Here is a 24055-nt window from a genome sequence, read left to right on the forward strand (position 1 = left end):
GCTGCCCCGATTTTATGGAATGATCTGTCTTTAGATGTTTCTGTCCTAGAGTTTTCAATTGACTCATTTAAACGATACTTGAAAACTTGTCTTTTTAGAGATTGTTATAGTATGTTTTGTGATCTGTGATTTTAATTACCTCCTTTTATTGTAGAATGTACAGAGCACTGAGACGAAGTGGAGTGCGCTTTTAAGAAATAAATAATAATAATAATAATAATAATAATATTTTCCAAGTGACACTCTTTCATCTATTGTGTTTCCTTTTTTCCATGACCGTGCATTTACAAAATCTGAGATGTATATATTGTCTCAGAGTCTTTCAGAGTATCCCCTTGTTGGGTTCTTCATGTTTGTTCACCACTATTTCACACGAATTAGGAAACATCAAACGGCAATTTTGTGCACGTTAAATTGTGTGACACGTATTCATCCTATATATTTCATTTTCCAGCTCTAAATGTTCATGTGTACACAACACCCCTGTATAACTTACCAACGACATACAAGTGTGCAGTAGCGATTCTCTTTCGTTCTGCTACGTCAGCACAGTCGTATAAAAAATCTTCTTCCTTAGTTACATTATATACACGAAGGTTATAAACGTTTCCGTCTCCAATGATATCATAATATCCTGTGACTCTGTCGCGTTGGATCTCATCGTTGAGCGCTATGAGTATGTCAAATGTACTGCTCATCATATACCATCCCTTGACATTTGGCACTACATCAAAGGTACAGTTCAATTGTGTTGTATCGCCTTGGAGAACAAGTGTGTCCTCTGGTTTAACGATGTAACGTTGCGCACAACTGAAAACTGGAGTTAATAAATATGTTAAAACATGCAAAGAGAATACAATTGATCCCCGAAATTATATGTCACATATAATTCATGTTGTAATTAAGTTATTAAGGATCAAAGCCTAATGCCTGTGCGTTCTAAAGAGATTCGCTGAAGCATTTGAAAACATTCCATCCTTTTTGGTTAGGGCAATTTTACTTGACTGATGCTTTACAGATGTGCACATAAGATATGTCCTATTTAACCGGCATATAGTTGAATAATAGTTTCGTTAATGAACTGGCATAGTAACAGGAAAAAAAGTAGGCAAATGTAGTCAATATATATTTTCCATGCTTAAAAGGTTTATTCCCTCGAGAAATTATATAATTTGCAGAAGACTGTTTTCGGCTACCTTCCTAAATAGCTATCGTGTACAAACATATATATGCCTTGGCACAATGAAAAACTCAAGAATTCTCTTAGGCTCCTATCAATGGAAACAACTTAAATGGCGGAATTTCCTGGAAGAAGCAAAACAAATACATTTTTGGAGGGGTTTAGAAACATGATTAGTTTAAGGATTAACATACTTAAAAGTTTATAAATCCTGCCTAAGAAAAAATGAACCTTAACTCTTTCCGATAAACTTATCAATATGTGGTTACATCATAATATATTCACTCGTATTGGTACTACAGCAAAATTACAATTTTTACGCGTCGAGTTCCGGTACAAGTAAACTGTGACACAAATATGTTTATATACATCAGACGTAATTGTATTAATCTTTGTAACAGGTCTACTTTCAAATTTTGTGATATGAGAGAGAGAGAGAGAGAGAGAGAGAGAGAGAGAGAGAGAGAGAGAGAGAGAGGGGAGAGAGAGAGGGGAGAGAGAGAGAGAGGGGGGAGAGAGAGAGAGAGAGAGAGAGAGAGAGAGAGAGAGAGCAGAGAGAGAGAGAGAGAGAGAGAGAGAGAGAGAGAGAGAGAGGGGGGGGGGGAGGTCGCCACATATATTTCAATTATCTTACCTAAATTATAAGCACGCAAATCAAGTCGCCGCGAAGATGGCAAGTCTTTATGTATATCTTCATCTTTATTGTCAAACCCTCATTTATTTTACTCTGTTCATTTGTCTTTGGAGTTCTGGAAAACAAATTATTGCAGTGATAACTATTTCCGCTAAAAAAAACAAGATTCACTATTTAATCAAGCTTAATATCCAAGTTTAAACACAATGCTGATATATAGTCTGTATTTGGGATCGCTCAAGTTACGTATTAACAGCAATAGTCTCAGGAACATGAAAGTTAAACGTTTGCGACAAATCAGCTTATAAACTTAAACGTAAATATAAACTGATATTGTTTGAAATCATTTGAATAACAAAATAAAATTTGAATATAATCTAACGAACTTTAGGAGATCTAATTATGTTATGTTATATTTATTTAATAATAATAATAATATTGGGTTCTTATATAGCGCACATATCCACAAGTACATGTGATCAAGGCGCTTTTTCCAATTATTATTATTACCCCTGGTCACTTGACCTGATATGATACCACTCAACTCCCTTGGGAGCAAACAACAGCTCACATGTGCAGCCAATAAGCGCAGCAGAGCTAAACACACACATTACAACCACTGTCCTACCAGCAGTGTACCAGGTACCCATCACTCCTGGGTTGGGAGAAGCAATGAGGAATAAAGTGCATTGCTCAAGGACACAACACCACAGCCATGCCGGGGCTCGAACTCACCATCCTTTGATCATGAGTCCACTGCTCTAGCCACTGGCCCATGATGCCTCCCTAAAGTATTATTAAAGTGTCATTGTGTGGACTTAAAGAGCTTGGTTGCCACACCCAGCCCCAAGGGCTTACAAGACACTAAAACAGTAAATAAATTACATACATATGACTAGCTTGAAATGTGATTTAAGTATAAGAAGCTTCTTGTCTCATTGCGAAATGCATGATAGACATATAATGCCAATTGGGATGGCATCTCACTCCTTAGAAATTTGAGTTTCTGTTGTACATCAAGTGAATCAAATGCAGAGCAAAAATTTCTGGCTTTACAAAACAATTGATTCTCATAACATTGTGAAGTGTACAGTCAAAAATAAAATGGAGCTCATCTTCTTCTACATTCGGACAAACATCACATAGTCTTTCCTCTTTAGGCACATTCGTGTAATGCCCAGTTTCAATTTTCAGAAGTAAAATACCGACTCTCACACTGCAAAATCTTCTGGCTTGAAATATAACCACTTGGTTTGAATGTAGCTTGCGGGTGAACCAGTGTGTATATTATTAAAATATTTCAGTGCGCCCGAAATCCACTAAGATTTTTTGGTTTGAAGTCACGCCACCACAAAGAGTATGAATGGCATGTATTCATACCAATACAAAGGTGCTTATTAACAAGCCCGTCATGGCATAAATTTAAGCCGAATGGCTTCTTTTTAAGCCTGTCAAAATATAATTTTATTGGTTTAAATTTGAGCCAATGGCATCGTTGGTTTGCTTATATACCGACAAATTCATTGGCTCATCTTTAAGCCAACCACAAGTGGCAACTTTGTGAGCATGGTTTAAGTTTAAACCATTCAAGCACTTGAAATTAATCGGCCTGTTTTCAAGCCATTGTCATGACAGTCACTGGTTAATATCTAAACCAGAATCACGTCACTACATTGATAACAGCGAGGACGGTGCGCATCAATGCCTGCATTCAGTGCGACAGATTGATTAGCTTTATAATTTTGTCATACGATACAATTTTTAGGAAGTTTTCAATTGAACAGAAGATATGAACTTGCTTCAAGTAGGCCTATGTGGGTACATGAATATCAAAACAATAATTTGAAGGAATTAATTGACAATACTGAAATAGCGTTGATCGCAAATGACGTAATTTTCTTCATTAACATAAAAAAAAAAAATATCTGATTGTCCGTATTTTCTGAGAGAACAACGGAAGTGAAAACCACAATAATTATGGCTCGGACTCGAATTTCAGGCAGCGATGTCGCTCGCGTACAGCTAAGCTTATAGTAACAAACCTGAAATCGCGATCAACGCTATTGTTGGCATATCCTGATTTTTTTCTAAGCCACAGCCTTGATCTTGGGATACCGGACAATGCCGATGTATTTTATTAATAAGGACATGTTTGAAACGGATGTTCCATGCCCCTGACGTGTGCCCAAAAAAACCATGCAAGCCACATCACAGCTGATGATATTGGGAGCGTGTGTCAATAAAAGTCAACGGTCGCGGTCGTTCCATGACCTTTGACCGACGGTTCACTCTTTGTAACTGTACGCTTTAACATAGTCCAATTTTACACAATGATTCGCCTAGCCAATGTTAACTTCGTTATAGATATTATATCTCCGTGACATATGTAAGAATTATAGTACATGCTGATTGATCGTACTCTTAAAGTGACCGCTGGCTAGTGGAATCCGCACCCTTTCACTTCAAAGGGAGTGGCGTATGAATTCCTCTGTGAGTACAGATTGCGCGCCAAGCCACAGCCGAGATGCAGCCTAGCCGAGATGGTACTCTACGATCGTCCAACCTTTCCGAACTCCATTCCGAACTGCGGTAGTCCCGTCAGTTTACCTCCAAAATTTCCCATATAACAGTCGACAGTAATGGCTTCCATCACCGATGAAATATGACTTCGGAAGAACATGTTATGTGCAGCCATGGAGAATCTCTGCTACCTCCATGGTACAGCGAAACTATTTGCGTTCATTCTATGGGACTATGCATGGAGGTAGAAAGAAAGAACCGACGTCTTTGGAAATGAAGGCAAGTAAGCTTTATTTCCATGTAAGATGTGCAAAGTCAGTCACTTAAACCGGGCTTGAATTTGTTCAAACACGTCGATCGTGTTCCGAAAACATTTCTGGGAGCCGCCATTCCAACTTCCGGTACAGGCGGCTCCCTGAAACACGGATGCCCTACGCTCAATGTTTATGGAACGCGATCGACGTGTTTGAACAAATTCCAAACCCAATAAACGACAAGGTTAGTGTAGTATAGTGTTTGTCTTCAGTAGTGATAAATCGGTACGACCAAATTCAGCAAATGTAGCATTTCACATCAACACGCCTCGTCCAGTGGGATGCGCTTATTTGGAACTCTACAGGGCCGTCGGCATTGTAGCGCTACTTTCAATAACAAACATAGACTGTTTCATGGATGATATTTCTTGTTTCTGTTGATAATAACCACAGACTGGCAACTTAGATGATTTAATACAGTCGGGTCCTTCAGCATCATTGCTTAAACAAATCCTGTGAGCAATCTTGTCATTCAAGACTGGTATATATTAAAGTGATTCATTTTCAGAAGATAACTTCATGTACAAATGTTGACCATCGACTTGCATTTACAGGTAATAGATACTTATTTCTTTCTTTTTCAACAAATTGTCCAGGGCATGATATACTTGATACAGAAAATGTCTTCAGCTCAACAAATTAACAATGGATTTTCTGAGTACAATGTAGAAGCAGAATGAAGACTCATATATGGTGTATATGCCCTCATATATGGTGGGACTCAGAAAGTGGATATAAAAGGTGATCAAACATTTGTTGTGTGCAGCGATAATAATCACTTCGGGCGTGAATGTTCCTCATATTTCCACATATTACACTGACACTTTGGATTTTGTTCAAATTTCAGTTGTTATTACATATCTGTAACGTATCTTTGTCGTAGTCACACAACAGACATGATAAGCATTGACACTTATTATTGTTATAATTTAAGCTAATTCACAAAATTCTGGGATTTACATCGAAGTACATCATGCAGTGGAGGTATTGTCCTCGAAGCTACGCGTCTCGGACAATGCCAAAGCGGACGATGTACGGTATTTTGTGAATAACCTAATTATAATACACCTTTTTAGTCCAATTTTTCCGCCAAAAAGTCAAAATTAAAGCGTTTTGGGGTGTCTGTCGCGTACTATACTAGACGATTGCAAGCAAACTGAGAACACGTTCAGCATGTCAGCTAAGTGCACGGAACGAAATTTCAAACTGCGCAGCACAGTGTACATGATAGAAATTGTAGGTCAGCAGCATAATTTAACTCTAATTCACAGGGTTTTGATTCACCACTAGTAACATTGTGAAGTACTGAATGTTTAGAAGTATACTTTTTGTTAAAAATTTGAAATAATCTCTCCTTTTTCGCTGCACTGACGTAAAGTTTTTTTTAAGGGCAAATCTCAAATAGCGTCCAATAACACCAAATGTTATTGTACTCCGCCACAAAGTTATTTGACTCCGCATCCTCTGATACTGAAACTTACTGTACAACGAAACTCAATAGGTTACAGAAGCAGGTGTATAATAATCAATCACATGAGGGGAGCCACTTGCATGCACCTAGTTTATGATACTGAATCTTAGTCTGATGTATAGCAGTACAGAATGATTAACATAATTTACGATTTTTCTGATTGTTAAACAGGCATAAAAGTTGGGTTCTCAAGAGTGTATTTTGTGGAAAAAGTGCAGTTGGACAAATGGTCATGGTTTTGACGTTAGTATTGCTTGTTGAAACAAATTGTTACTATAATTCAGTGCAAATTAGTAAAGGCACATTAGCTGTAAGTTTTAGCAATTTTCAATCTTCATTTTTGTGTGTACAAACTGCAGTTTCGATAGCTATATAACAGTCTCTTGAATATTAATATTCAGCTTGACAATGTACTGTGTGCATGTTTAACAACCATTGTTGTTGTTGACATATGAATTCTATACACCCTTTGCACCTGTCGTCAAGGGCCATGGAACCTTAAAAAAATACTAACCGGAAGTGTGGTAAAACTTGCGACGACTCCTATACTTTAATACGGAAGGGTGCGATTTTGAGCGAAAAAGGAGTGAAATACGAAGTGCATATTTATGCTACAGCAAGAAAACTTTTAATGGTGCATGAGACTAGCTCTGGTTCGTGTGCATTGTTTAGTCCGTAATATTTTATAACTGTAGATATCGGCGATTTTCGGCCTGCGAAGCGGCCAAGTTGTAGACTCAATACGAGAGCGGGTGACGCGTACTGTGTCACACTGCCCTGCTGACAGTAGCGCCGGTATGTTGACCGTGTGCTTCCCGTACCCAAGGGACCCGTAGTAGCACAGCGGAAACAAATTTTCCCGAACGTCCATTTTTTTCAAATATTTCAAAAATAAAAACACAGCAATCAAAATATAAGTCAACAAAGTTTGAATTCGTTAAATTTTGAATTTTTTACCTGTAATTCTGAAGATTTTGACGTACCGGCTATGTTATGCCGTCATACATTGTACATAGCGCTGTGGAAGTCTATAACTTGCCCATTTCGCCTGCCAAAAATCATCGATATCTACAGTTATAAAATATTACTGTGCTAAACAATGCAAACAAACACTTACCTAAGCTAGTCCCATGCACCACTAGATGTTTTCTTGTTGTAGCATAAATATTCACTTTGTATTTCACTTTTTTTTCGCTCGAAAATCACACCTTTCCATGTTAAAGTATAGGTCGTATGTTTTACCGCACTTCCGGTTAGCATTTTCCCATAGTTCCATGCCCCCTCGCGACAGGCGCAAAGGGTGTATTCCAGACTGAAATTTGATTTTCAACAATAACAATGCTACATATACACATATGAACTGGGTTGATAATGTATGTTGGACATTCATCATGCCTTAAGAAGTAGAACAAGATACTGCAGTTTTTTGCACAAAATAAAACTACTTGGAAATTGCCAAAAGCTACAGCTGATTGAGCTTTCAACATTCTGGAATTGATTTCTGTCAGATTCAGTAAAGGACTTCTGTGTAACACTACACTGGAAAACTCTTACAAACCTGTTACCTTTTGAAGGTTGGTTCAGGGATGTACAAACAGCTGTAACAGCCCTGAGGAGCAACAGAAACCACGAGCTATTAAAATAATATCCCCGGTATAGCATAGTCAGAAAACAAATAGCACAGCTGCATTTCACATCCATGTACCTAGTGTGACAGCAGTCCAGTACAATAGTTTTGCAAATAGTACATGCAACATGGGTTTGCAAAAATGAAATTGAACATTTGCTTCCAAATCAACCTTGTAGAAGCACCTGTACAGTTCTGTAATGGGGGAAATTCCAACATAACTGGTATGCAAATGTCTGCATAGGCACAATTGCACTGTGTGTTTACAATAAGGCTGGTCCAGGGAGGTACGTTTTTATGTGACCAGGTGAAAAGGGGCTAAAAATTTCAACAGGGGTGGTATGTGGATGTGTTCATCACTGTGCAACAAATGCTGAACCACCGGCCCTGGTACAGGGAGGTGAACAGCTTCTCTGGCACATACATATAGTGCCAGGCACATTACATACCTACAGCACTCATTCCTATATCAGGGCTGTGTGAAAATGACCCCTGCTACAGTGTTGCCAAGTGCATAGGTGGTACACAGAGGTGCTCCTCAAAGCTGTGCTAGGATGTTGTACAAGGATATGGCCATGCCAAATCTGCATTTGTCAATTTGTTTCAAGATATAAAGGCAAATATGGCCATCGATCACTCTCCCATTCACATGAATCATATGTTTACTAGGTAGATTAAGGCTTAGTTATGTTGTTCTGATTTCCATTAGCCACAACTTTGGGGGCTTCCTCCTTCCAGCATTTTTGTTCTGCTTATCAACTACAGTTTCCCATTCAAGTCATTGAAACATGATGGAATCCCCGATATTAAGCTACTCAGTACAGTATGTACATGCAGCATTATTATTGCTGAAAATTTCATTTAGGACCGGAAACGAATTCATTTGTCAATTATAAAAATGATTAAATACACAGGCTGTGTTTAAACAAATAATACTTGGCATTTTAGTATGCTATGGAAAGTAGGCGAAGAAACTGTAGTTGATAAACATTACTGAAATTCAAGAGTTTCCGGTAAAGGAGCCTCATTTACTTATTTCAAAATACATACATGTGAAGTATATCATCAATGATGAGAGTTGCATAGCTAGAGTGATAAAATGCTTTCTCAAAGGCCTACTAAATTCTTTGCAAGTCTCAAAAGGACATTGCACTGTGACTCTGATATATCTTGCCTTGTAATAAATTCATTTAATATTCTTGAATTGAAATCATTATCATGAAATTCACACCATTGTTTTACACATTTTTGCCAGTGCACTGTTGCAGCAAGCCTATGACATTGACAATAACTGTAAGAGCTATTTTTGTCATGCTGAGAGACTTGCCCTGAGCAGTCATGTCAGATTATTGATGCACCAAGAAAGACTTGTTTATCGGTTCCTGCAGTCAAATATGTGTTTAAGAACATGACTGTAATTTAGAATGCTACCAATGAACATTCCAATATACATGTACAAATTCCCTAAACATACCAGTATCTAGGCCTTGCCCTCATTGTACTAGTAGCTGGGCACTAAGTGTTTTACCAGGAGCTAATCTTGTACCTCAAATTTTGAATGTTTGCATCTTTTATATTCCAGGATGCTGGAAACTCGCATTCTGTGGACAAGATGCAAAGCAGCAGCCCTGTTTAGGTGTGCTCGTCCATGAAGGAGCTATCAGTTTGTATCTTTTCTTGAAGGTGTTATATTTTGCAGCATGAAAGATACAATGTTGTGTTAGGTTTGCTTAGTTATGTAGGTTTCAAACTTTGATTACATCATATGTGTGAAAGGAACATTTCAGTTTGTAGAGTACTTCTGGCTTGACAAAGCTGGGAAGTGAAGTAATGGGCTGACAATTATGAGTGGTCTGTAGTGTACAGGGGATTTCCCACTGAAACAGCAAGCAAATTTGCATCAAAGCATGAGGTAAACTTTATAACATCACATTATGTTATCAGTATGATTTTACAAGTAGCATTCATACGAATGTCAATTTTTGGTATTCCCTTGTAAGTATTAGATTTAGTTATAATGCAACAATTACTATTTCATTTCTTGTAAATTCCAATAAATGTTAGTCTGAAATTCATTTTGATGATTGTTGTTGTTTATTTTTTAATGTAGCTTGCAGGATTTCTAACTACTTCAGCTGTTTTTTATGTGTTTTAGATTTTTACAGTCCTGCTTTGTGTAGCTCCATCACATAGAGGACCAAATAGGCCATTCCATTGGATGAAAATCCTCCCTGTGTCTGCAAAATTTGAAGAAATCCAATTTAAATTTTAAGGATGGTCAGAAATAATTATCCCCCCCGCAATATGATTCATATTGAACTGGTTTGTCAGCAAGCCATACAGAATCCCTAGATTGGCATGCCTGCAAGCCAGCTTGTAATGGCTTGTTGGTAAACCAGAGGAAGCCTTAAAGTGGCTTGCCTGTAAACCAGAATTAGTCAGAAATTGGTTTGTCAGTAAGCCACATTGCACTAATATTAGCTTATCTTCAAACCAGATGGAACCAGAATTGGCTTACTGTTGAGCCAGAGAAGTGTGATATTGGTTTTTAAAAAGCCACTGTTCAGTATTATCTGGTATATGGGCAAGCCACAGTATCTTAAACATGGCTTGCTAACAAGCCTAGTTCGTATAATAGTGGATTGCCTGTAAACCATTCTTGAGTAACTGGCTTACTGGTAAGCTGAAGTGATCTTCACTTGGCATCTATATATGCCATATCAAAACCCAAACTGGCATGCACAGAAACCAGATTTGGCATGCCAGAAAGCCAAATATAAGCAAAAATTAACAACTCGTAACAATCCGTTTACTGACAAACAATCCGTTTATTTTTGGCTTGAATTTAGCTTTACGGCAAACCAGAAAAATTTGCAGTGCAATCGTGCTAAAAATACTCTTTTTGATCTAGAAATGGGAAATTCCATATTCAGTCTTAAACATCAAATATGTACGCAATTTTGGCTTTTCGCTCTAGTATGGTCAAGGTAGCTAGCGAAAAATGCGAGTAAATTTTGGAAATTCCTAATGAATAAAATCTTATTTAATTCTTCGTTAAAGTAAAAAATCAACAATTAGTTTCTTTAGTTCAACATAATCGTTATCACTTCCTGACACCTTGTCCAAGAAGACAGTCCCTACAAAATGTTACAATGTCAAGTTCGAAACGTAAGCATTGCCTATTTAAATATATGTTAAACTGTAATACTGGTGGAAGGACCACGAGTCCATGTTTGTCAGATCTATTTGCTCCTCACCCAATCGCTTAGTTAAACACGAGCAAGTTACAGTGTCATATTTGCATCGTATAAATTTAAACGAGTTTGTTCTAAAATGTTCGTGTTTATTTTTATTAATGTTAAGGAAAAATACCCTTGTAATCACTCAATCTAGATGGAATAGTTTTATGTCCGAGTCCCAAGAAATATCGTGTAGATATTTGTTTAGGTCTAAATTTTGCTTCCTATTGAATAGTAACATTTTCTTCATGCATTTCGGTGCGAGAAAAGATTAGTTAGCTCTTGATTCGTTGGTACATACGGGGTTGTCAACGGTATGCGAAAATTATTTCTGTACATTGTAATATTCTAAACATGCACAGAACTTGCAAATAAAAGAAAGAGAACGAGAGATGATGCTGTTGTATTTATAGTTTATAGAGGTTACCGGTATGAAATAGGCACTGTAATACAGAAAATAGTTATTCAGAGAGACATTGTTTCCTTAGATTAAATTCATAAGAAAGAAACATAAAGACTTTAAGCAAAATTACATTATTTGAAGACCGTAGAAAGTTGTTAAAATTATATTGATTCGGATGGGTACAATATTCGATTGAAAAAAACAACAAATATATAATATATATATATATATATATATATATATATATATATATATATATATATATATATATATATATATATATATATATATATATATATATATATATATATATATATATATATATATATATATGTGTGTGTGTGTTACCCAGGTAGTCAAACTGTCAGTCAACTAAACCTGGACCGAAGTTCTTATTATCCAATTAACAACGAAAGGAAAGAAAGATTATCGTACAATTTGAGTTGCAGTTTATATTAAGGTTTATTTCACTACACACTAATGATTATAAAAAGTCTACAATGATTAGCCGGCAATACTGTTTAAACATACAGAAACTCTAGACACGCCCCTATCCAAGTTCATATCAATTACAGTGTTCACTCAATAGACACTCTCCAGAATTGTTCAGGGTTCAGAGTCCACGTCGATCCTGTTGCTACGGTTACAAATTCCGTGTCGTAACCTCTTCCAGTTCGGGTGGGAAACTGATTCACACAAAACGTCCTCCAGACAGTTCTCCTTTGGGATTAACTCATTAGCAGTCCAAACGCTTCCGTCAATGGGTTGGTATGTCGGGAAACTAGAAGTTCATAAGCCATGCAAAAAGAAAAGAGCACTTACAAGTTACATAAGCTCTTTGAGTCAGCAGATCGTGATATCAGCTGGATCTTAATCCATGGCATGGCAATGCCATTCTAGTCACTATGTCAAGTTGAACAAGTTCATTTTCTGTTGAACTATTGGTATTCAAAAATCAAAACAAAAGGTACAAAACTACTAAACAAATCATCTATTACTGTGGAAGCTTGAGATTCAGAATGGCTCACAGTCCAATCGGGAAAGCACATGGCCTCTCCAATTTGCCTCACAATGGGTGTGGTCTCAAACTTCAAAAAATACACCATGAAAACACGTTACAAATTCAGTATTGCAACAAATGTGAAAACCTACCTAGAAGTTCATAAGCCATGCAAAAAGACCGACCACGTCGTCTTGGTTACTGGCAAGAAGAACTAATTACACACGTACCGAGTCTCTGCCCGCACAACCACACCACTCCACGCAGTATCTGTCTGCTCGCAGTGCATTGTGGGAGATAACGGCAATCAAGGAATTCCATCTGATTACTTAACTGTCAGATGGGATGGAAGATCAAATCACGTGACTTACTTCGTAACCGGGGTTACATATATATATATATATATATATATATATATATATATATATATATATATATATATATATATATATATATATATATATATATATATATATATATATATATATATATATATATATAAACAAACAGATTACTTCAAGTACAAAGTAATGAAATCTATTACTTAAGTTTCATTACTTTGTACTTGAAGTAATCTGTTTATTTATAACGCTCTGCTTTTGCATTGAGCACTGTAATTTCTTACTAGGACCTCTGTATACTTCGATATATATATATATATATATATATATATATATATATATATATATATATATATATATATATATATAATATATATATATATATATATATATATTCGTTTGTAGAGTATTACACACGTACCAATCTGTTGGAATTTATTCTTTAAATTCCAACACTTGCGCCTTCCCAGCCACACTATAAATACACATTCAAACATTCTCCCAATTGCAATTCAACATCTGAGCCATCAAATAGGTAAGAAACAACTCCTGTAATTTCACCATACTGTCACTTAGTATTTTCTCTGACATGTAACTTTTGTACGAAAAATACCACTGTAACTCACTCCGTGTTGAAAACTTTTTGATCTGTAGCACCTTAGGAAGTCCTACTTTTGGGACGAAATATAATAACCTATTTGAACCTGCAGATAGGTTCGTGTGTAATATCGTACAAACGAATATACCATAACCACGCCATCGACAACACTGGGGACAACCTGAAAAACCACAGTCGAACACAAACACACACACACACACACACCACACACACAACACACACACACACACACACACACACACACACACACACACACACACACACACACACACACACACAGAGACACACAGAGACACAGACACACACAGACACACACACACACACACACACACACACACACACATATATATATATATATATATATATATATATATATATATATATATATATATATGGTATATATATATATATATATATATATATATCTATATGTATACTACTAAATGAGAGTTGCCACTTTTGCGTACCAATTTTTCTCGGAATTGGAGCGATGTTGGACCAATCTGTTGCTATAGCCATGCTCACCTTATAGTTTTGTCTGACATTTGCAAATTTCATCGTCTTTAGGGCCGTTGATCGACCGCTACACAGAAAAGATTTCCGAATTGATGGTCGCCAGCGCTGCTGCATTCTCTGGGTTCATTTAAATATGGCGCACAAAATTATTATTCACTTTTACGCAGACCTGTTATGTCGCCCTCACGCGGTCATCGCTCAGCAGACTATGTAAATCTCAGAGCGACTTCATATCGCTCAGCATTTGCTGTACCATTTAACGGTGCATGCATCGTTGGAGGATCCGGAGGGGAGCTGAACTTCATACTTGCCAGACCATGTAAAGTTAGCGATAACTATTTTGATAAATGTGAAAAAACTTCAGGTAAGCTCCTACGACTTTGTCTTTGTACTCCTGTAAGCGTTCTGTCAGTGCCAGTCAACGGCCGAAAGAAAGTCTGTTTTGCTTTATGTTCATTTTATTTTTCGCCATGGTGAACATGCTGGCTCATAGTTCTGCATTGTAACTCGCTTTTTGTCAATGAAATCCAGCTTGCAACTCTCATTTAGTAGTATTAATTCGGCAAATTTCTCTTCCGTCTTGCACGTGTACATCTAAACCAAATGCGGTACCATGCATTGGCCATTGTCAACCAGTTCTTTTTTGTTCTGCAACTCTGGAGACAGAAGTGAAGTACTTTTACACGTGCGAATTTCGACACCCCCATTTTAGCACCTTTTATATCAAATTGCACTTATTCATTGTGAAAACAAATTTGTCTTTGAAAATGTGTTCGCATACCTTTTCGCCGCCCTCGGTGAACATGCATGCAGTGTTCTGCATTTTAACTCCCATTTTAACACTAAAATCAAGCTCACAACTCTCATTTAGTATTATGCATTCGGTGAGTTTCTTTTCCGTCTTTCACGTGTACATCTAAACTAAATGCGGTACCATGCATTGGCCATTTTCTACCAGATCTTTTTGTTCTAGAGACAGTAGTGAAGTATTTGTCGCCTTTTCCTTTTACACGTGCGAATTTCATTGGACCAGCATTTTTTAAAACCTCTTATGTAATTACACTTATTCATTGTGAAAACGAACATGCCTTCCAAATTGTGCTCGCATATTTGTATGTATTTGTGCACGTTCTGTCACAATGCCGGTCCACACTCGAAGCGATGTCTGTGTTGATTTTTTTTCGCCTCTGTCAACATGCCAGTCATATACCAACAAAGTGTATTTTTATATTCTTCATCCCATAGATATGCCGAAGGCAAAACGAAAGTCAAATGATGAAGTGGACCTTCAGAGTACATTTAAAGCAACCGCTTCAATAGGTAAGTTAAGGAAATAATAGGTAAGTTAAGGAAATAATACAATGATAATGCTTTCCCTCTGTCGAATCATACAATTCAAAGAATAGATGCCACCCCTGACACAAATGGTGCATTTTTATTTCAACTAAGCATTTTCTTCGATGGTTTGTTTTAAAGGGAAGCCACACTAAAGCTAAATTTGTCAGTGTTTCCTTCATCCTTTGTTGTGGTGTAAGTAACTACGCCAAATATTTTGCCCTCAAAATGTAATTTTAATCTTGCGGAAAACTTCCCCATACAACCAAATATACATGATTTTCTGTAGGGCTAACCAAAAACGAAATTTGTCTATTGCTACTAAATTTTCAAAGTTTGTAACCATAATTACTCTAAAACGACAAAATGGTAAAAACGACAAACTGGAGACTCTTACTTTGGACAACATATAACAAGTGATTTTTGATAGTGGTAGTATTTATACACTCTAATCCCAAGGATAATTTATTTTAAACGTGTTTGTCAGCGCCGCAGAACATTTTTGAAATCACACTTTCAACTCTCATTAAGAAGTATAGATTCAGTGAGTTATTTTTCACCCTGCACGTGTGCATCTCACGGAGTACCCGGAAATTATGCAAAACATACCCAACTGTTGTAATTTATCATGGTCTCAAATGTACGGAATTTTTTTATTAATCTGTAGTAACCGGATACTAGCTAACCAGTCATATACCAACGAAGTTTGTTTGTATTTCTTCCATAGATACACAGAAGGCAAAACGGAAGGCGAATGACGAAGTAGAACGTATTCCTTCCAAGAATCACAATAACACCACCCGACTCGGGATAACCATTTGACCTCAAGTTTCCAGTCAGACCTGCATTCGCCATGACAATAAACAAAGCGAAGGGTCAAACGCTAGACTACAATGGATTGGATCTTACGGAGCCTGTGTTTACTCATGGCCAGTTATATTTTGCATTATCAAGAGTTCGTTCATTCAGTAACATATGTATATATGCCGCAGAAACAGACACGGAGTATTTTTTACTGATAATATTGTTTACAAAGAGGTGCTATTTCCTGTGTGATACGATTCGGAGACCTTTATTGTCTTAGTAAAGAAAAGAAATCGTTGGATAAAAATTAAATCCTTAATTTGATCTGTGATTATTCTGCTGTCTTCTGCTAAGTCAATATGTTGACCGCCGGTCAGAAATTGTACCACTAACCAAGTATGTTGTAATAAAACATATAATTAAGAATATGTGATTATGTGTAGTCATTTATGAATGAAACCCATTACTCCCTTGGTACAGAGAAGAACTTATCATTACATACCAATCCTGATAAATTTCTGTCATTTGGAATTATTTTGTTCTGGCGAAGTCAAAAGGCATATTAGCAATGAAATGACTCAAATGTGCGAAAAAAAAGAATGGACTGATTTGCACAATGAGTTGAATCACCTACAGCATGTAAGTGCATCCAATCGAAACTTCATGTTGGTTTTACCATTTGACCTCTCTAAACAAATCAATAAATGATATATATATATATATATATATATATTATATATATATATATATTATATATATATATATATATATATATAATATATATATATATATATATATATATATATATATATATAATATAGATATACACACACACACACACACACATTGGGCATACATATGCATGCTCAAATACACCTATAAAATACATAATCACACGTGCACGCATGCAGTGTATTCAGTCATACATGCAGAATACATTGATCCACGCATACATACAGACATACATACATACATACATACATACATACATACATACATAAATACATACATACATACATACATACATACATACATACATACATACATACAACCTCAAAAGTTTAAATTGAGTCTCGAGCTGAGTTACATCCTCACAATCAATATATATATATATATATATATATATATATATAGATATATATATATATAATATATATATATATATATATATATATATATATATATTATATATATATATTCGAGCTGAGTTACATCCTCACAATATATATAATATATATATATATATTATATATATATATATATATATATATATATATATATATATATATATATATATATATGTGTGTGTGTGTGTGTGTGTGTGTGTGTGTGTGTGCAAAGCGATTTGCTTGTCAATGCAGGCAAAGTATAGTGCTCAATGCATTTCTCCAGGGCGGTAATACTGTGGACCTAGGAACTTGTAGTTGTCACTCTGCAGACTGTTTCATGCGCTAAGCAATTAACAGGAGTGAAGATTTGATGGGAATAAAAACCATCCGAGTAAGACCGCTGCCAAAGCTGTTTCTTTTTTTCCAAAGTAATCCCCGTACTTCGTGATCAAGCCGACTGAAAGGTTTTGGTAATGTGCGGTGAATCAGTAGGTGTAAATTTTAAGAGAAGGTGGCTACTAAAATTGAAAAGCAGTGGCGTGAAAGCATGGTGCTGCGACTGTCGAGATCTTCACGTTCTTTCAAGATGGCGAACCAGACTTCAGTTTCGTAACACCAATAAGGAACGAAAGTAACAACCTGTCACCTGAAGTATAGAAAATATCGTCAAAGAATGCTTGAAGACTTAGAGGAAAGGTTGGTACCATCTCTGAACGAGTCTCAGCAACACGATTGGAACTAATTCAGGATAATTGGTTGGTGAAGTAATGCCGATTTGATCTACAAATGTAATCTCATTTGCTTTTCTTTTACGTTACGCCCTTGTTTTTATGAGCAATTTGTATTATTGCAGCTTTAAACTATCTGGCACCTAGCACTTTTAAGAATTTAAAAAATATAAAAATCCAATTATCCAAAATAAGTTCCGATCGTGTTCAACGATTATATATTTGAACAGAGAAAGGTAAGCCAAAGTATGGAAGTGATAGAAACGCAATATCTTGACAAAGCATCTAATAACTGAAATCAAAGCATGATGAGTTGCATCAACAAATTGCGAGACTTAAAGCGGAGCTTTAGAAGTTGTCTAAAAGAACTGAGGTTGTCGAATCTGTTTCCTCGAATACAGAACGGTATTCAAGTTATTACAATCTGCGAATAGGATGAATACCAGAACATGAAAATGAAGATTGTGTAGACATTGTTCGTAAACTCGCGACTGAGAAATTCAGATGGCCGACATAATGATAGACAATGCTCACCTGACGGCGAGCAGAAATAGGAGCAGAGATAAGGATTCTAACAGTAGTCCATCACATATCGTTGTTAAGCTTCCATTGCAGACTCAAAGAAGTGCCATTCTAAGCAACTGGCGTACAGCCTTAAAAGGCACAGTTTTTTTTTTCTTAAAGACAGACTTGTGCCCAATTGATTTCAATACGAATCAAAGAATTCGAACAGTCATGGACAGAGCCTACAAGGAAAAGAGAAGTGAAATTTGTCAACGGTCAACTCTACATTAATCAGCATCCAACCTCGGGAAAGTACTCCTACAAAATAATCAAAAACAACATTGATGAAGTTATTCTTCACGAACTATTTAATATCGGACAATCGGTGTTTGCAAATTTGCAATCAAGTTTTTTGCAGAATCATCTCTGAGCGGATTGCGGAGGGAATTCTTTCTTTTGCCATATTTTGTTCTTCTTGTCAGCTTTGGAAAGGGTATGTGCCTTGTTAGTCTTTATATATCTGCACAGTGGATTGTATTTTGTCAAGCCAGGGCTCTTTTGTGGCTTCCTCCTGCCGTTTGTGTTTTTCTGTTTTGTTTTATTTTGTGTTTGTTTCTTTTTGACTAAAATGTTTGTTGACTTCAGGTTTTCGTTTTCTTTCTTTTCCTCGTGTTTTTTTTTGTTTATTTTGGCAAGAGCACTTTTTTTTCAAAATGTTCAGGTTAAGTTTATTTTCTTTTAGTCTTTTTTCCTTCAGATTAAATTACAGAAACTTTTAAAATCATTTCAGTGAATACACGAGACATTGGTTGTTATAAGAAAAGGAAAGTTTTTTCCAGTGGTCAAAGAAAACCAAGAGCAATGTAATTTTTTTTACACGTAACTCACAGTGTTTCTATAGATGAGCTCATTTGGCTCATCCAGCTTCGTGGTCATTATATTTTTCCTATGGTATTCCAAATAGCAAAGGTGTTGTTGTGTTTTTCAGAAATGTTGACTTCATGATCAATAAGATTAAAACAGATGATAATAGTAGGATGATCCTTGTCTCAACTGACATTCATGACAAACCCTTACATTTTTATAATTCTTTCATGTACGAAATACTGAGAGAGAACATGTTGTAAATTTTCAGTGTCTTAGTGATATGATGGTGATTTAGAAATTGAACTAGAGAGAGTTCATTTGGGTGTATGCCTTGAGCGACCAGTGTAGATCCACACAGAAGCTTTTACACGAACAGGTGTTGGGGAAATTGTAGCTTTGGTTAGGGCAAGGCCCGAACCGCACGACAGTACACCAAGCCACACGGCCAACCAAGGCTAAAATTATTGCAGCTACCTATGCATATGTCTCTGCGGTGTCCTGCTGCAAGCCTGAAGAAACTAAGCATGTCTATGTGACGTTTGACTACCTGCTATCGTCATATACTTTCTCACAGTTCAGTGAGTAGCAGGCTGTGTGTGTTGCCGGTAACACACATCCTACCCCTGCGTACGATGGACCTGGTGTTCTCGGCATTATGCAGCCGCTCCAGTGACAGCCAATTTCCGTTCGGAAAGCAAAGCATCCTACGCAGGGCTACACAACCTTGCCACGCAGAGCTAAACTTCTCAGTGTTAGCCTTATAGTAATCCATCGAAAGAATACACAATATAATATGCGTCCGTGGACAGAAAACCTGCAATGGTCTCCAACAATTAGTTTCGTCATCATACGTGCAAACGGCGAAGGAAGTGGTTTTAATTGGCTGCATCGACAGTAAAGAGCATTTTGGTATGTTTCTGCATGACCAGTTTAGTAACTCACACTGAGAAACTACAACCGCATTGCAGTCGTCGACGATGATTATTAGTTCTGTAATGTCTCTAGAGTAATTTTCCTACAAAAGTTAAATAGGTCTACAGTGTTTATCATGTGCTTATTTTCCCGCCACTCTTTTTTTTGTTTTATTTTTTTTTGCTCATCAACAGCGCCATCATGGCAGCCACTTACAGACAAGAAAATAAAAAAAGATAAAATACATTAAAATTTAAACAAATAAAAAAGTACTTTAAAAATCAAACAATGACAAAACAAATTAACATGTCTTTTAAAGTTGAATGGGATTCTTCAAAAACATCGATCATCGCAAACCTTATCAATCAGATCATTAAAAAGTCGTGACGTACGTCCGACCAGGCCATTTTTGTAACATCAACTCTACAATAAGGGATGTGTAATAGAGGTCTATGTCTAGCAGAGTATCTAGGTACGCATAGACCATAAAACCTGTACAATCTGTAGAGTCATAAGAAGATAAAAGGCATTTACGCACAAACATACAATCAAATAGTTTCCTACGTAAAAACAAAGGCTGAATTTTAAAAAGATTACTGAGCAAGTTATAGTCACAATTACACCAAGATGAAAGTCGCTGTGACATCCCTGTTTATGATGTAAATATCTAAGAAAACGTTTCTGAATTGACTCATACGGTTTGCCTGACTCTCAGAAATTGATATGAAAATGGCTGTATTATATTCTAAAATTGGACACACCATAGTAATAAACAGGTGTCGAAGAACAGCAACTTAAGTAGTCAAATTAAAATTGCGTTTAATGAGACAAATTATGCGATTGGCTTTACCTACAATAGAGTCAATGTGATGAACAAAAGTGAGTTTTGAATAAAAAAGATACCAAAATCCTTAATGGGAGAAACATGATCGAGCAAACAATTATCCACATGGTAATTAAACTTAATAGGTTTCTTTTTTTAAGGTGATGGTAAGTACCTTACATTTGCTAGCATTCAAATCTAAGCGCCAAATTTTTGACCACTGAACAAGTTTATCTACAGACTTTTTTACGTGCTTGCTATCATCAAGAGTTAACACTACTGAAAAGTTTGGCATCTTCTGCAAACAGCAAAGACGGAACAGATACAGTCATCGGCAAGTCATTTATGTATAATAAAAGTAGTAAAGGCCCACGAATGGAACCTTGTGGACGACCGGATGTTATCTGGCACCAAGTCGACGCTGCTCCATTTGCTAGGACATTTACTAGGACACATTGCTGCCTATTATTCAAATAACGTTTTTAACCATTTCAGAATATTCCGATGAATGCCAAATACTGTAATTTGTAGAACAGGAATACGTGATCAGCTCTATCAAAGCCTTACTGAAATCTGTATAGATAATGTCAAGTTGTTGTTTACTTTCTATTGCATCAATAGCATGTTTTACAGAACAGCAAGATTGGTTGTGCAAGAGCGCTGTCGAACAAAACCATGCTGTTTTGTTGTGATAACTGGACTAACATGAGTATAAATATTAGCTCAGATTAGCCTTTCAGACAATTTTGCTATAGTTGGAAGCAGCGAGATTGGCCTATAATTACTGACCTGTTCCCTGCTTCAAGACTTATGTATTGGTATTACATTTTAAGATTAAGATTAATATTAAGATTAAATAAGATCAACACAATGGAACATCCCGTTCTCCATTGTTCTCATTCAACGTCTACAAATAAATAATTACAAGTATCACACTATCTCCTATCTCCTCGTACGATTTCAAATCAATGACCTTCACACGCCTCGGCCACTAAAGGGACGCTTTGAGATAAAATATATACAGAGAAGGGCGTTACCCTACCGCGCGGACGGACGACGCACTTCGAAGTGAATGATTTCATATACTCTCCGTCCTTGACAAATGCATGAAAATTGACCAAAGGTGAGATAAGTAATCCTACATTCCCAAGAAAAAATCCAAAACTCGCGTGAGACATTCACGGCAATCCATCTTATTGTAGGATTCTATTGATTCCAAATAATATTCGTTTTTATTCTTTCTTTTCTTGTATATCCCTATTTCAGACGTGTTTAAGACCTTTCTCTAAGTCTAAAACGTAGGGGCGAAATTGACTGTTCTAATACCCAAACATGCAAAGTTTTGCGGACGCCGAAATTTGTTTCCCGAAAAATTGGCACGCATCAGCAGTTTCACAAGGTATATGAAAAATAGCAAGTCTGAAACACCCCGAAGCCAAAGACAACTAATGTTCTAGGATTATTGATGACTGTAACTGATGAACGAAAAGAGTTTCATAGATATGTGCGGTCTAGTAATGGCCAATGTACTGTAAGCAATGATAATAAACGTTTTTACCTTTGAAGCGATGTACATTCGCGGTAGGTGTTTAAAACCTTTAAAACAAGACGTTTTTGTTGTGTTCTGTTCCAGTTCTTTCAAACAACCGCCTAATGATGTTAACTTTTGATTTTTACACAGTCCCTCAACTTAATTTATGTAATTATGCATTAAGGTTGAAATAATCCTTACGGCAGCTCATGATTCAGTAATACACCATACATCTGAAGACAAAAATCAGAAACCAGTACATCTATCGAGCTCTGCATTCTATAATTGCGTCTCTCTCCTCTCTCCTCTTCTCTCCTCTCTCCTCTCTCTCCTCTCTCTCCCTCTCTCCTCTCGTCTCTCTCTCTCTCTCTCTCTCTCTCTCTCTCTCTCTCTCTCCCTCTCTCTCTCTCTCTCTCTCTCTCTCTCTATCTCTCTTCTCTCTCTCTCTCTCTTCAGTTGTATAATTGCGTCTATGGAAGCAAGCCTTTACATGCTTAAAGACATGCATTGGCGCCAGATTGTCTCATCAGCAAATTACCCACAAGATTATAATTTCAATGGAAAACAAAAGGCTATCACACCTCCAAAATCATCTTACAGACCAGAACAAAGGCGACCCAGTCATCGCCAGAAATGCCTTTAAACCTATCTCAGGTTAATATTGGAATCTTTAATTCCCTCGAGAAATAGGAATTTTGATTAGCTGATGAACAAAACGAATTTTCTCATTTTAATTAGTGTTGCCCATTTTGTTGATTTCGCTATGTGTAGGGAATTGATTTACAGCTTGTGCCCTCCTCTACTTGAAATTTCGACAGGTGACTAAATAAGAGCTCTGTTTGTCTACGTTTAAGTTTAAGACATGTATAGCAACTTCACAAACAAAGATTAATGCTTCATTTAATCCAAAGTAGTAAATACAGTGAAATTAATAAATATAAAAAGAAACCAAAAACGTAAATCAAAGATGGTGACGTACATTTACACGCCTTAATAGTGAAGGTGGTATGAACACTAAACTCGAAACGAAGAATTTCCAAAGTCAATCATCGTTATTTGCCAATATTTCTATTATCGACGACGTTAAAAATGCCATTGTAAGATATCATCCAGTTCACTATAGCAAAAATCTAAACACAAGCAAAATTATTCCTGCGTTCCTTAACAAAATTTCAATATTGTCAACGTTTGAAACTGCCTAAAATTCATTAATTTTTAGCATATATGAATAATTTTATATTCCAACTTATAAATACACTCTTGTTTTGTCAATGTACGTGTGAATACAGACATACAGCATACAGAGCTATTGTTGTCTCTCTCGCTCTCCTCGGTACTGTACTAGTACTGACGCTAAATCACTTAAAGCCGCAATATTCAATCCCAGGGTTCTCGCATTAGTGGAGTTCTCCTCCCAGTTTAAAACCTTGGCCCAGTACGATGTTTGATTTCTATAACATTAATTACGCAAACTAATATCAGCCTTTTGCACCTTTGCTAATAATCCTGCAAACACAGTTTATACTACAGCGTTTGATGGACGGTGGGTTCAAATCGCCAACGGTCATTGATTCCCTA

General features: G+C 36.5%; 1 protein-coding gene across 1 annotated transcript in view; it reads right to left on the reverse strand.

Moving 5' to 3' along the window:
- LOC139129814 (tyrosine kinase receptor Cad96Ca-like) overlaps positions 1 to 24055 on the reverse strand; it is an 80765-nt gene that overhangs the window by 16702 nt on the left and 40008 nt on the right. Inside the window, exons 2-3 of the mRNA XM_070695494.1 lie at positions 1815 to 1929; positions 497 to 817 (exon numbers count right to left, since the gene is read on the reverse strand). The gene's annotated coding sequence lies outside the window, so the exon portion shown is untranslated. The remainder of the gene's footprint in view (positions 1 to 496; positions 818 to 1814; positions 1930 to 24055) is intronic.

The sequence above is a fragment of the Ptychodera flava genome, chromosome 3, assembly GCF_041260155.1.
Source record: "Ptychodera flava strain L36383 chromosome 3, AS_Pfla_20210202, whole genome shotgun sequence".
Classification (NCBI taxonomy): Eukaryota; Metazoa; Hemichordata; class Enteropneusta; family Ptychoderidae; genus Ptychodera; species Ptychodera flava.